This window comes from Momordica charantia (assembly GCF_013281855.1).
Source record: "Momordica charantia cultivar OHB3-1 chromosome 5 unlocalized genomic scaffold, Mcharantia_2.0 BLBB01000005.1, whole genome shotgun sequence".
NCBI classification, from domain to species: Eukaryota; Viridiplantae; Streptophyta; class Magnoliopsida; order Cucurbitales; family Cucurbitaceae; genus Momordica; species Momordica charantia.
This window is the reverse complement of record NW_028275163.1, coordinates 12074348-12087763: the sequence shown is the minus strand read 5'-3', so window position 1 is coordinate 12087763 and position 13416 is coordinate 12074348.

Sequence of the window (13416 nt, the reverse complement as noted above, 5' to 3'; positions counted from 1 at the left end):
CTAGTCCTAAATTGGGAGAAGTGTCATTTCATGGTACAAGAGGGTATTGTTTTGGGTCACAAAATTTCCAAGCAAGGAATAGAGGTAGACCACACTAAGATAGACATCATTTCAAAGCTACCTCCTCCTACAAATGTCAAAGGGATTAGAAGTTTTTTAGGGCATGGGGGATTTTACCGCCGCTTTATAAAAGACATTGCTAAAATTTCTAAACCCTTGTGTCAATTGTTAGAACATGATAGACCATTTGTTTTTGATGATGACGGTTTAAAATCATTTGAAATGTTGAAAGTTGCTCTAAGTTCAGCTCCTATAATTATCGAACCTAATTGGGATTTACCTTTTGAGCTCATGTGTGATGCTAGTGATTATGCAATAGGAGCTATGTTAGGACAACGTAAAAACAAGATCTTGCATCCTGTGTATTATGCTAGTAAGACTCTGACCGGTGCACAACTCAATTACACTACTACTGAAAAGGAACTGTTAGCAGTTGTGTTCGCCTTTGATAAGTTTAGGTCTTACTTGATAGGCACAAAAGTCATTGTTTTTACTGACCATTCTGCTTTAAAATATTTATTTGCTAAAAAAGATGCTAAACCACGTTTGATACGGTGGATTTTGTTACTTCAAGAGTTTGATATTGAAGTTAGGGACAGGAAGGGTACTGAAAACCAAGTTGCTGATCACCTGTCTAGATTGGAATCTCCGCTCTGTGATGATGGAACTGTTATACGTGAACAATTTATTGACGAGCAACTCTTGCGAGTTGATTCAGTTCCGTGGTATGCCGATATAGCAAATTATTTGGTAAGTCGAATAGTTCCTTATGAGTTCAACAAGCAACAGGTAAAGAAATTTCTAAATGAAGTTCGATGTTATCGTTGGGATGAGCCTTTTTTATATAAGCTAGGACCTGACAATATCTTACGCAGGTGTGTCGCAGAAGAAGAGCACGAGGCGATTTTAGACGCTTGTCATATGTCTCCATATGGAGGACATTTTGCAGGACACAAAACCGCAGCCAAAGTTTTGCAAAGTGGGTTCTTTTGGCCCACTCTGTTCAAAGATGCACATAAGTTTGCCCAGGTTTGTGACAAATGCCAACGGACAGGTAATATATCTAAATGCCACGAAATGCCTCAAACCCCGATCCTGGAGATTGAAATATTTGATGTGTGGGGTATAGATTTTATGGGTCCATTTCCATCTTCTAATGGTAAGCTTTATATATTGTTAGCAGTAGATTATGTTTCGAAATGGATAGAAGTCATTGCAACTGCTACCAATGATTCCAAAGTTGTCATTCGTTTTCTGCAAAAGCACATTTTTACGCGTTATGGAACCCCGCGTTGTCTGATAAGCGATGGGGGGGCTCATTTTGTGAATAGGTCTATGCAAAAGTTGCTGACTAAATACAATGTGCGTCATAGGGTTGCAACAGCATATCATCCTCAGTCGAATGGGTTAGCCGAAATATCTAATAGGGAGATAAAAAGCATTTTAGAAAAAACTGTAAATCTTAACCGTAGGGATTGGTCTTTTAAGCTTGATGATTCACTTTGGGCATATAGGACAGCATTTAAGACTCCCCTCGGCATGTCCCCCTATAGGCTAGTTTTTGGAAAAGCATGTCATTTGCCTCTTGAGCTAGAATATAAAGCATTTTGGGCTACTAAGAAATTAAATTTTGATTTGTTGGCTGCAGGTGAAGCGAGGAAGTTACAATTGTTGGAATTAGAAGAACACAGGCACTTTTCTTATGAGAATGCTAAGTTGTTTAAGGAAAAAACTAAACAGTGGCATGATAGGCGTCTTCGGCCGAACAATCTTCAAGAAGGTGATCTAGTTCTGTTATTCAACTCTAGGTTGAAACTTTTCCCTGGAAAACTTAAGTCTAGATGGTCTAGTCCCTTTCAAATTTTTAAAGTCTACCCATATGGGGCAGTGGATCTAGTTGACTCTAAGGGAAATGTTTTTAAAGTAAATGGGCAGAGACTTAAGCCGTATTTTGGAGAACCAGTGGATAGAGGAAAAACCTCTATTCAACTTTCAGGTCAATAAATTTTTGCGAAAAATGTTTTTTCCTTCTTATCCGTTTTTGAAAGAACAAAAGTAAAGGAAGGAAGTCTTTGTATCTTGTATTTTCTCTTTGTTTCATTATAAAGTTTTTCTTATTAAGAGAATGTTTTTGAAAACGTTGAAAAAAAAGAAAGAAAAAAAAAATGTTGAAAAAAAAAAAAAGAGAATTACGCAGGCGCCTGGCGCCTGCCCTTTGCGAAAATAAATCACGCAGGCGCCTGGCGCCTGCCCTGTTTTTCCAGCATTTCGAAAACTCTCAGGTTCGAGAAGTCGTGCAACATATCTACAACTTAAGGGCTTCATTGGATTTTGCGGTTTTACCTTCATGGCCTCCAGTGCTAGCTGCTATCCTTGGTCATCCATCTCCCAGTATTGACACTGATCCTAGTCCACAACCTCCGACTTCATGAAGGGGAGGTTTCTTCTTTGCTATTTTTTGTGTTTTATTCTTTTGGTTAATGACGTAGTTTGCATATTCTAGCATTACTACGCATGTTTTTTTTGTATTGATTATGTTTCGAGCTCAGTTGAAGCATGAATAAATTAGTATCGTTTATCTTCTGATCACTTAAAGTATGCCTTCACTTAACCTTAGTTTAGCTTTTCACATGCCTATTTTGAAGCATCTGTGCTGTGCATGTGATTTCTTGTCGATGATGATTATAAGAGATTGTTGAGTTTTCTGTTCTATGCCTGACTAAGCTTTGAGCTATTTCCTTTGTTTATGTGATAAACTCATTTTCTTTTATGTCTTTTTGATCTTTACAGACTTTAAGCTTTTTCTTTGCCCCTATATAGGAAGTCCTTGTCCTTTTTACTGTTAAGCCTTTTTCATCCGATGCAAAAGTCTTTTCCCAGTGAGGACACTGTCTCTCTTAAGTTTGGGGGGGACAGTCGTTGTGTCAGTCGTTGTTTCAGAAAGATAAGGTGTTATTTATATTTAAAAAATCATGCTATTTTCTTTTGAAAAAGAGTTAGTTGGAAAGAAAGAAAATGTTGAAAAAGCACTTTGCTTAAAAAAAAAAAAAAAAAAAAAAAAACGAAAGAAAGAAAGAAAAAAAAAAGTTGCAAAAGAGTAAAAAGAGTATTGTTGAGAGAAAATAAGAGTGGGGAAAAGACTTGTGTTAGAAAGAAAAGAGCGGTAAAAACAATGAGAGTTAAAGAAAATGTATTTATGATTCCCGAGTCCTACTGTAGACACCCATTTAGTTTTAGGTTGGGTGTTGACTTTGAAAATAGCAGTAAAGATGGTGATAAGTGACTTCGTGTTTCTCATTGTCGTCGTTTTATGACCTAGCTGTTAGTTCAGAGTCTTTCTACGAGTAGCTGTGGTTGAAACCGATGTTAGTGTGTGAAAACCTCAGGGGCTAGTAGCCGGTCTTTCAGATGTAAAAGTCTTAGTGTAAAAAGGGAGTGTGCAGATTCCTTAGGGGTATTTGAAAACGTTTTTTGTTTTTGAAAGGAAAAAGGATTTTGAAAGAGAAAGTTTTTATCATTTCAAACTTGGTTTATAGTGACTAAGTTTACAAAGGCAATAGAATGGTAGGCTCTGACATCTTTTCCTTGAGACAATTTATGATTGAACATCTCGGTTGCTTTTGCTTTTCCTTGTCCATGTGTTAGAAAGCTGATTAAAGTTGCTAAGTTTTGCTTGAGGACAAGCAAAAAGTTAAGTTTGGGGGTGTGATTACGCTTGTTTACATGCGTAAAAAGAAGGTTTTAGATGCTGTTTTTACAATGTTTCAGCTTTGTTTCGGATTTTTCTCGATCGTTTGAGTTCCAATTCATGCAAAATTCATATATTATGGTTTGTGGTTGGCTTATATTGTATTTATGACATTTTAGGACCATTTGGGAGTGCAAATTAATCAAAAGAAGCAAAAGACGAAAAAGCATCATGGGAGGCGCCAGGCGCCTGGGAAGCCTGCAGAAAAACTGGTTTTCTTCCAACTTTGCCCTTAATGAAACGCGTCTTCCAATGCGTTTTGGTGGTTCCAACCGATGCATACGTGTAGAAGAAGTGTTCCACTATCAGTTTGAGCACGATTTGGTCAGTCAAAAGAGTTGGAAATGGGTGATTCACCATCGTTTTAGGACCTATCTAACCAATTCTGCACAGCTATAAATTCCAGCAACTTCTCCACCAAAATCATCAAGCCTTGCTTCCTTCTCTTGATCATTTTTAGTGTTTCTTTGTTGCTTTCTAAGTACTTTTGAGTTGCTTTCATTAGTTGCTTTTGGTTTTTAAATCCCGAGTACTTTACATTCCTTTATTGAGCTTGTTTTGTTTCCATTTGTACTTAGTCATTTTCTACTTATTCAAATATATAAAAATCTAGCACTTTGCTTATTCTCTCTTTGCCTTTACTTTATTTTTAGTTAAGAGAGTTGTGTTTTTTGGAGGAAAGAGCACGTGACACTCCCCCTTGCTTGAAAGAGAAGGGCGGAGCTCTCAATCCCGATAAAAACTCTCCGTTAGTTAACTTTTGTTTTTCACACATGCATTCCACATTCAACCATTTTACTTGCTGTATTTTCTTCAATATGTCTTTCTAAATTCCCGTCTCTAGCCCGGTTATGGATAGTTAGCCTTTTATGTCTAAAAAGGGTTGCTAAGAAGTAGTGTTTTTACTTTCCATTCATTGCTCAACATGTTTTCCCAAAAAGTTAGGATTTAGAGAAGGCCACTGTAAGTCTTAACAAGTCAATACTGAAAAGGTTGCTTATTTGCATTGTTGAGTGGTTAAACCGAGGAGAGGAGCGCCTTAGACATAAGGGTTCCGCTTAAGTAGCCTAGACATAGGACCTTAACCTGAGGTTGCGACTATTTCCATCCTAAAACTAAGATATCTCTCGTAATAGACATATTAGAGAATGTCTTAGGACTTTGAACTTGCTTAGACATAAGTCAAGTGAAAAGCGTAGTCGTTGGTTCCTAAAGTGAAATGCATATCGTCCTTAGCATATCCTTGATTCTTTGTTGGCTAACTTGAAGTAATTCGGGCTAGGTTTTATCATTATAAGTCCAAATCCCAAATCCAAAACCATTATTTGTGACCACTTCCCATTTTACAAGAATCACTCATTTCAACATTCACTATTCTTTAAAACTTCAGAGTTTGGAAATTATTTAGAAGTCCTTGAGGATCGATACTTGGATACTCCATCCATTTTATATCACTCTGACAGGTGTGCGCTTGCATCTATATAATTGTTACCACGCTTAGTGCGTGCGTTCAGCATAAACGCCCAGTCACGGCACTTGCTCTAGCTCAAACGAGCAAGTCAGCCAGGAAAAACTTGTAAGTTGCGGACAATCTCGGTCGTGGGTCTAGCCTCCGCTCACGTTTTAGGAGAAAATTGGTTTTAGAAAACGTGAGAGAGAAAAACAGTTGAAAACATCTTTAAAACAAGCATTGTAGACATTTGATGCAAGAAAGCTTTGATTGCAAGAAGGTATACAACACTTGGTCGGGGGGAGGTTTGATGACTACTTGGTCCCCCCTAAGGTACATTATAAGGCATTTTTGGTGTGGCAGGTGTAGACGTCCTAAGTGGCGAGGAGTCACTCGGTGGCCTACAGGGCCCGTGTGAACTCCGATTGGCTTGAAATTTGGCGTGCTTACATATCCTACTAATACACACCTAGTTCCAAAGCCGCTCGGCCAAATTCCACCTACAACCCCAAAAACCCGATACAAGAAAATTACACTAGAAAGCTTTAAAGACATGAAAGGAAAGCGACTGGTGAGGATGGTTTGGACATGCGGCCATGGGTAACACACCCTGGACAAGCATGCCCACAACATTCTCCCCCACTTAAACGGTTGACGTCCCTGTCAACTGCTGCAACTTGAAGTCCTCGATCTTCGTCTTCCAGGCTTCAAGGTCTTCTTCTCGTTCCCAGCTGGTCTCTGCATCAGGTAGGTCTTTCCATTTGACGAGGAATTCTCGAACTTTTCGAACGGGTCTCCCCACCTTTCTGGTTCTCTCTGCAAGGATCTCTTCTGCTTCTTTGTCTTCCTTCCGTTTGAAGTCGATGGTGGGCCGCACAACAACATTGCGTTCGTCATCCTCAAGGTCGGGGTGGTAAGGTTTTAAATTGCTCACATGGATTACCGGGTGGATCTTCATCCAAGCGGGTAACACCACCTTATACGAGACACTCCCCACCTTCTTAACGACTTCCACGGGTCCCTCGTACTTTCTCACAAGTCTCTGGTCTTTGCGTCCTCGGAAACGAATCTGTTCTGGCCTCAGCTTGATAAGAACTTTGTCGCCTACTCGCAATTCGAGAGGGCGTCTCTTGCGGTCGGCCCATGTCTTCATATGCTTAGAAGCTTTCTCCAAATATGCTCGAGCAATTTCTGTCGTCTGCTTCCATTCCTTTGTGAAGTTGTGGGCTTGAGGACTTTTCCCTACATACGGGTGGTCAAGAATATGTGGCATAGACGGCTGTCTTCCGCACACAATCTCAAAGGGGCTCTTTCTTGTTGAAGAACTTGTCTGGCCGTTAAAACAGAATTGAGCCACATCTAACAGCTGGACCCAGTTCTTTTGTCTGGCATCGATGAAGTGACGCAGGTATTCCTCAAGCATGCTGTTGAATCTCTCTGTCTGACCATCGGTCTGTGGGTGATAACTCGAGGAAATGTTCAAGCTTGAACCCATAATAGAAAAAAGTTCCGTCCAGAAGGTTCCTGTAAATCGGCCATCCCTGTCGCTAACGATGCTCGTCGGAACTCCCCATAGTTTTACTATATGTTTAAAGAACAACTGCGCCGTCAGCTCGGCGGAACACGTCTTGGGAGTCGGAATGAAAGTTGCATATTTGGAAAATCGATCGATAACGACAAGAATGGCTTCATATTCTCCTACCTTGGGCAAGTGAGAGATGAAGTCGAGCGACACACTCTCCCATGGTCTCGTAGGAGTTGGTAGGGGTTCAAGCAACCCTGCTATTTTAGTCCTTTCTACCTTATCTTGCTGACAGATAAGACAGGTCTTCGTGTATTGCATCACATCTTCCCGCATACTTGGCCAAAAGTACCCCTTTTTCAGCAAGGCGTAAGTCCGTTGCCACCTCGGGTGACTAGCCCATAGAGTATCGTGACACTCATGTAGGAGCTTCTTTCTCAGGTCTCCCGTTCTTGGCACGTACAGTCTGTTTCCTCTTGTAAATAATAGGTCCCCTTTGACCCAGAACTGGCGGGTCTTCCCGGTCTTAGCCAGCTCGACCACAGTTCGGGCGAAGGGGTCTCTTTGAAGATATTCTCTAATGAGGTCACGGATCGACCCCTCCGCTTTGCTGGTGTGAATGTGGGCTAACATGCACAGGGCCGCATGTTTTCCTTTATGGCTAAGAGCGTCGGCAGCTTGGTTGGACTTTCCTGCCTTGTGTTCCAACTTAAAATCAAACTCGGCTAACAATTCCTGCCACTTGGCTTGTTTGGATGTTAGCTTAGGCTGATTGAAGAAGTGGCAAATTGCACTGTTGTCCGTCTTTACCACAAAATATGAGCCCAACAAGTACTGCCTCGAAGACCTGAGGCAGTGAACGACTGCTAGCATTTCTTTCTCTGATACGGTATAATGTCGTTCCGCATTATTCAGCTTGCGACTTTCGTAAGCGATCGGGTGACCGTCTTGGAGAAGGACACCACCTAAAGTGTAGTCTGAAGCATCCGTTTCTACTTCAAACGGCTTCGTCACGTCGGCTAGCCCAAGTACTGGGCCTTTCATCATGGCCGCCTTTAGATCTTCGAAGGCGTGCTGACTTTCCTTCGACCACATCCAGGTCATTCCTTTCTTCAGTAACTCTGTCATTGGGGTGGCTCTCCTTGAGAATCCTTCGATAAATCGTCGGTAGTAGTTGGCCAACCCTAAAAAGGAGCGCAACTCGGTCACAGAGGTAAGGACTCTCCATTCTTGGATCGCCTTTACCTTATCTGTGTCCATACTGATTTGCCCCTGTTCGATCACGTGGCCAAGGAACGTGATCCGCTTTTGTGCGAACACACACTTTTCCTTCTTTACGTATAACTGATTCTGCCTTAGTTTGTCGAAGACCAACCTGAGATGGATCTGGTGTTCTTTCAGCGTCGAACTGTATACCACTATATCGTCTAGATAGACTACCACAAACTGATCGAGATATTCGTGAAAGACCTGATTCATCATAGTACAGAACGTGGCAGGGGCATTCGTTAATCCAAAAGGCATCACGAGGAATTCAGAAGCCCCATATCGCGTCACACAAGTAGTTTTAGGCTCGTCACCTTCTGCAATACGCACTTGGTAGTAGCCCGACCTGAGATCCAATTTCGTGAAGTATTTAGCTCCATGTAATTGATCAAACAGGTCGGTTATGATAGGGAGGGGATACTTGATGCGAACCGTGACTTTGTTAAGGGCTCTATAATCAATGCACAGACGCAACGTCCCATCCTTCTTTTTCTGAAACAGCACAGGGGCTCCGAAGGGAGCTTTAGCTGGACGGATGAAGCAGCTTTTCGAAGCAGCTCGAGCGATTGTACGGCACTTGCTCTAGCTCAAACGAGCAAGTCAGCCAGGAAAAACTTGTAAGTTGCGGACAATCTCGGTCGTGGGTCTAGCCTCCGCTCACGTTTTAGGAGAAAATTGGTTTTAGAAAACGTGAGAGAGAAAAACAGTTGAAAACATCTTTAAAACAAGCATTGTAGACATTGGATGCAAGAAAGCTTTGATTGCAAGAAAGTATACAACACTTGGTCGAGGGGAGGTTTGATGACTACTTGGTCCCCCCTAAGGTACATTATAAGGCATTTTTGGTGTGGCAGGTGTAGACGTCCTAAGTGGCGAGGAGTCACTCGGTGGCCTACAGGGCCCGTGTGAACTCCGATTGGCTTGAAATTTGGCGTGCTTACATATCCTACTAATACACACCTAGTTCCAAAGCCGCTCGGCCAAATTCCACCTACAACCCCAAAAACCCGATACAAGAAAATTACACTAGAAAGCTTTAAAGACATGAAAGGAAAGCGAGTGGTGAGGATGGTTTGGACATGCGGCCATGGGTAACACACCCTGGACAAGCATGCCCACAACACATGGCTAAGTGTCAAAAAGTGGATTTTTGAGATTATTTAAATGTTCCAATCAACAAGTTAGCGGAATTTTCCACCAACTTGGTTAAAAATATTATTTTAATCTACTTTAGTCAACCTTTGACTTTCTCTGGTCAAAGTCAACTATTTGACTTTTTCCAAAATCCGATGTTTGATGAAATCCATGCCTCCGATTATGAATCCACATTCATAATTTTAATATTTAAATCCTATTTAAATATTTTGTCCAAATTTCTCAAATTGATATCATATATCAATTACTTAATCATATCTCATATGATTAACCTAATTCGTACGATTCGAATTATTCCTTCAAAATATTCCAAGTTTATTCCTATATGAGCTAGCTAGGGGATCTTATTGACCTACAGATTATGAGCTCCAACGATCCGAGATCAACTGGTTAAACTCTTTAACCTAGTTAACCAACATTCGTTAACTACCGGGTCACTCCACTAAAGCCCGTAGCTGCACTCTCTTCACTGTAGATATATTATGTCCATTTGATATAACCATGATCGGTAAGTCGACCCTTCACAAGTTGTTCGTAATTATAGCTAGGTCAAAATACTGCTTTACCCATGTAATTACCTCTTGTTCCTTAAATCTCACTGATCCTCTAATGAACAATGATTTGTAGTCCAACTATAAAATCAAAAATCCACTCAAACCTTTTGATGAGGGTGGTGCCTATTGTTCAAGACCTGGATTCAGCCCTTAAGAGAACAACCTTTCTACTATCCTAAAATTGGGTAGAAGTGAATTCCTTCTTGCACCCTATGTCCCTAGCTATCTACCGGGTCTTACCCCTGAAATGGGAGGCTTATTGAGCCAGCGCTGTTGAGCTGCTCTCACCCATGGAGATCTAAGGGTAATCCTGAGTAAACAGAAGTTCATAATTAGCTCAGGATTAAGATCGAGTTACCTAGGCCATCAAAGTCGAGATAGTCACTTTCAAACAGTAAACGGTGTTATAAAGTAAAAGTGACTATCTCATGGTCTGGTCTTATGCAAACTCTTTGCACGGGACACCCCCACTCGCATGTCTTCACATGAACGAATTAGGATCACATCGTTTGTACTAGCTACAAAGTGGGCCGCATCCATAGTGTCCCTAGAATAAAGCGCCCAAACTTATTCCTATACTATAGACCATTTAGACTGTTAACTCAAACTTGATCCATATTTATGTCTCTTACATAGAGTTTGAGTCTCAGGTAACAGTCTAGGATCCTTTATTTTATTGGATTTAGATCTAGTAAGAACATTTTTTTGGATCAATAACTACTTATTGATTAAAACCTTCAATAACAACTTTATTGAAAGATAAAAGTATATTTGGCATTTTCAAACTATGAGTTTCAGGACATAAAACCCAACAAGATGTAACTCAGGGGTAAAACGGTAATTTGACCCATCTTGAGTTACGAACACTCGTGAAGGATTGACTCGTCATTAATGGTCATATATCCATGGACACGAAAACATTCTGCAGTGAGAAGAGTGCAACTGCGGGTCTTTAGTGGAATGACCCGTAGTTAACGAATCTAGATTAACTCGGTCAATGAGTTTGACCGATTAATCTTGCATCGTTGGAGCTTCGGATCTGTAGGTCCATTAGGTCCCCTTGCTAGCTCATAATGGGTAAAACGAGGATCAAGTTTTTGGAAGAATTTGAATTGTTCAAATTACTTAAGGGATTATATGTATATTGATACATTAATATATAGTTAATTGTAAATTAAAACTATATATTATGAGAGATATTATTTGAATGAGATTCAAATAAAATTAATATGAATAAGATTCATATTAAAACTATATGTTAAAAATAATGTGCATAAGATTACATTAAAACTATAGGTTATACGAGAGAAATGTTTTAGAATATGATTCTAATGTTATAATAAATAATTAAGTGTGTAATGCCCCGCATTACTTATAATGGTATTTTCATGACTTTATATTATTATTGTTGTTTTAGGTAAGCTAGTCAAATCTATTTAGCTTTATGCCAATAAACTTTAATCAAATCCTAGTTAATAATTGTAGGCTTCTAATACTCTAACTAATTAAGCTCAAGTTAATTTTATTTACTTATTAAAAAGAAATTTACAACAAAATTTAGTGATTCATCTTATCAATGTTTAATTAATTATGTATGTTAATAAAAAATAAATATGCATAAGAGATTAATAAGATTAGCGAGATTATAATTGTATTTAAGTAACAAAATTAACAATACTACTTTAGTAATTAGATAAATGTTGTGAAATATGGTAATTGTAATGGTAGCATTATTTGAGTATTTATAAAGTTTCATACATTTTATCCAAAGTTTTATTTTAAGATAATTAACCAAGTAAAGCCCCATATTACCTTTATTTTACTCTTTATTTTTCTACCTTAATTAAATTAACTTAATTAGGGAAATATAGAAAGTTTTACTTAACTCATAACCATGATTAGGCAATATAACTCACCTTCCACTAACAATGATTAGACAATATAACTCACCTTCCACCCAAGAGACACATGTAGTAATTAAGTTAGTTAGGAAGACCAAAAAACACTAACAATCCCATGATGTAATTGGCCATGCATGAGGAGAAAGAAGAAGTTTGTTCCATCTTCCAAGATTCATGTTTGTTTCATCTTCCAAGCCATTCTCCTTAAGTTACCTATGTTGGTTTCATTCATTTTCCTCCAAGAACATTTCTAAACAAATCTGAAAATTTCCTCTCAATCATCTATCCTACGCTTTAAATCACACCTTAGAGGAGTTGTGGTTGCTTTTCCAAGTGCCTTCAAGGATCATTCATTGTGGTTTTGTCTTTTCGATAAGAACGGTTTCTTTTAGTCTAGTTTTGTAAGTAGATTTTTCCTAATAATTTTTATAGAACTTAAGCATGATCATATCCATTTTCTAAGGTTTCCATCATCATTTCAAGCTCTCTTAGTTGCTGGAAATTTTCTCTTTTTATTCTTTATGGTAGAGAGGAAAACGCACCAACGGTAAGCATCATTCTTCCTTATGTAAATTATTTTAAGGGTTCATTATTAAGATTAAATAGGTACTGTTTAGGCCTTATTTTTGTTGATTTGAGATCTGAAAATCTGAATTTAAAAGGTCCTAACAATGTTCATAAAATTCCTTCATAACGGTTTTTAACGGTTTATGTTATTTTCATAGTTTTAGCTTGTTTAATATCAAATTTTGGATTGTTAATTCTGAATTTTTGAGACCATGACCAGCACCTTTAAACTAACCTAAAATGTATTTGAATGTATTAAAATTGATTTTTATGATTAATTTTACCTACGGTTTAAAATTGTGAAAACTAGTGCTATGTGTTTTCTTTAGTTTTTTTGTAAATTTGCAAAATCAGTAAATTATTTTTATCGATATTATAGTATATAAATCAGAGGCTAATATGAAGATTTAAAATTACTTTTCACAAATTTATATATATATATTTTATGATTATTATGGACTAGGTTAATTATTAAGGGATTTCTACTAGTAGAATAGTGAACATATCTAGTTATGAGAACTTATTCAAGAAAGCTTAGTTTAGGTAATTGAGTCCTAATTTTAGTTGTGTTAATTGTTATTAGGAAGCTTTAAGGAATTTCTTTTAGTTGCGAAGTTCAGGTAAGTGGATTCTATCATAAGTTACCGCCTTGTATGTTTTGTTGTATTATTGTTTGATTGTAAGTGAATTATGTTATGTGTTGTATTGTTTTGTTATTGAATTATGTTATTCATGTTGCTTAAATATATTTTGTTATTGAATGGTGATGGTGGTTAAATTTTATGTATTACAAAGCATGTTATGATTCTATGGCTTTCTCATGTCATTTTAAGTAAGTTTTAATAGCACGTCATGTTTAGGTAAAGCATGACATAATGTGTGATGCATTGCATTCGTAGTGAAGTTAGTAGTCTTATGTGTCATGGATTTAGGTAAGATTAATGTTATGCATGAAATACCCAAATTAAGCAGTTATGTTATGCAGCTAGATGTATGATATGACATGTATGGTTTCTACTAAAGGCTAGGCCCTAGGAAACAAATTAGTTCATGTTAATGATATTTATGGGGGGTAATTACCCTATAAATATTACATGCGGAATTGACGGTTATGGTATGAGGTATTTCTGTATAGCATGGCGCCAAATTAAGGATTTAGATATGTAAGTTTATGCTAGCAAGCACAAGTATCT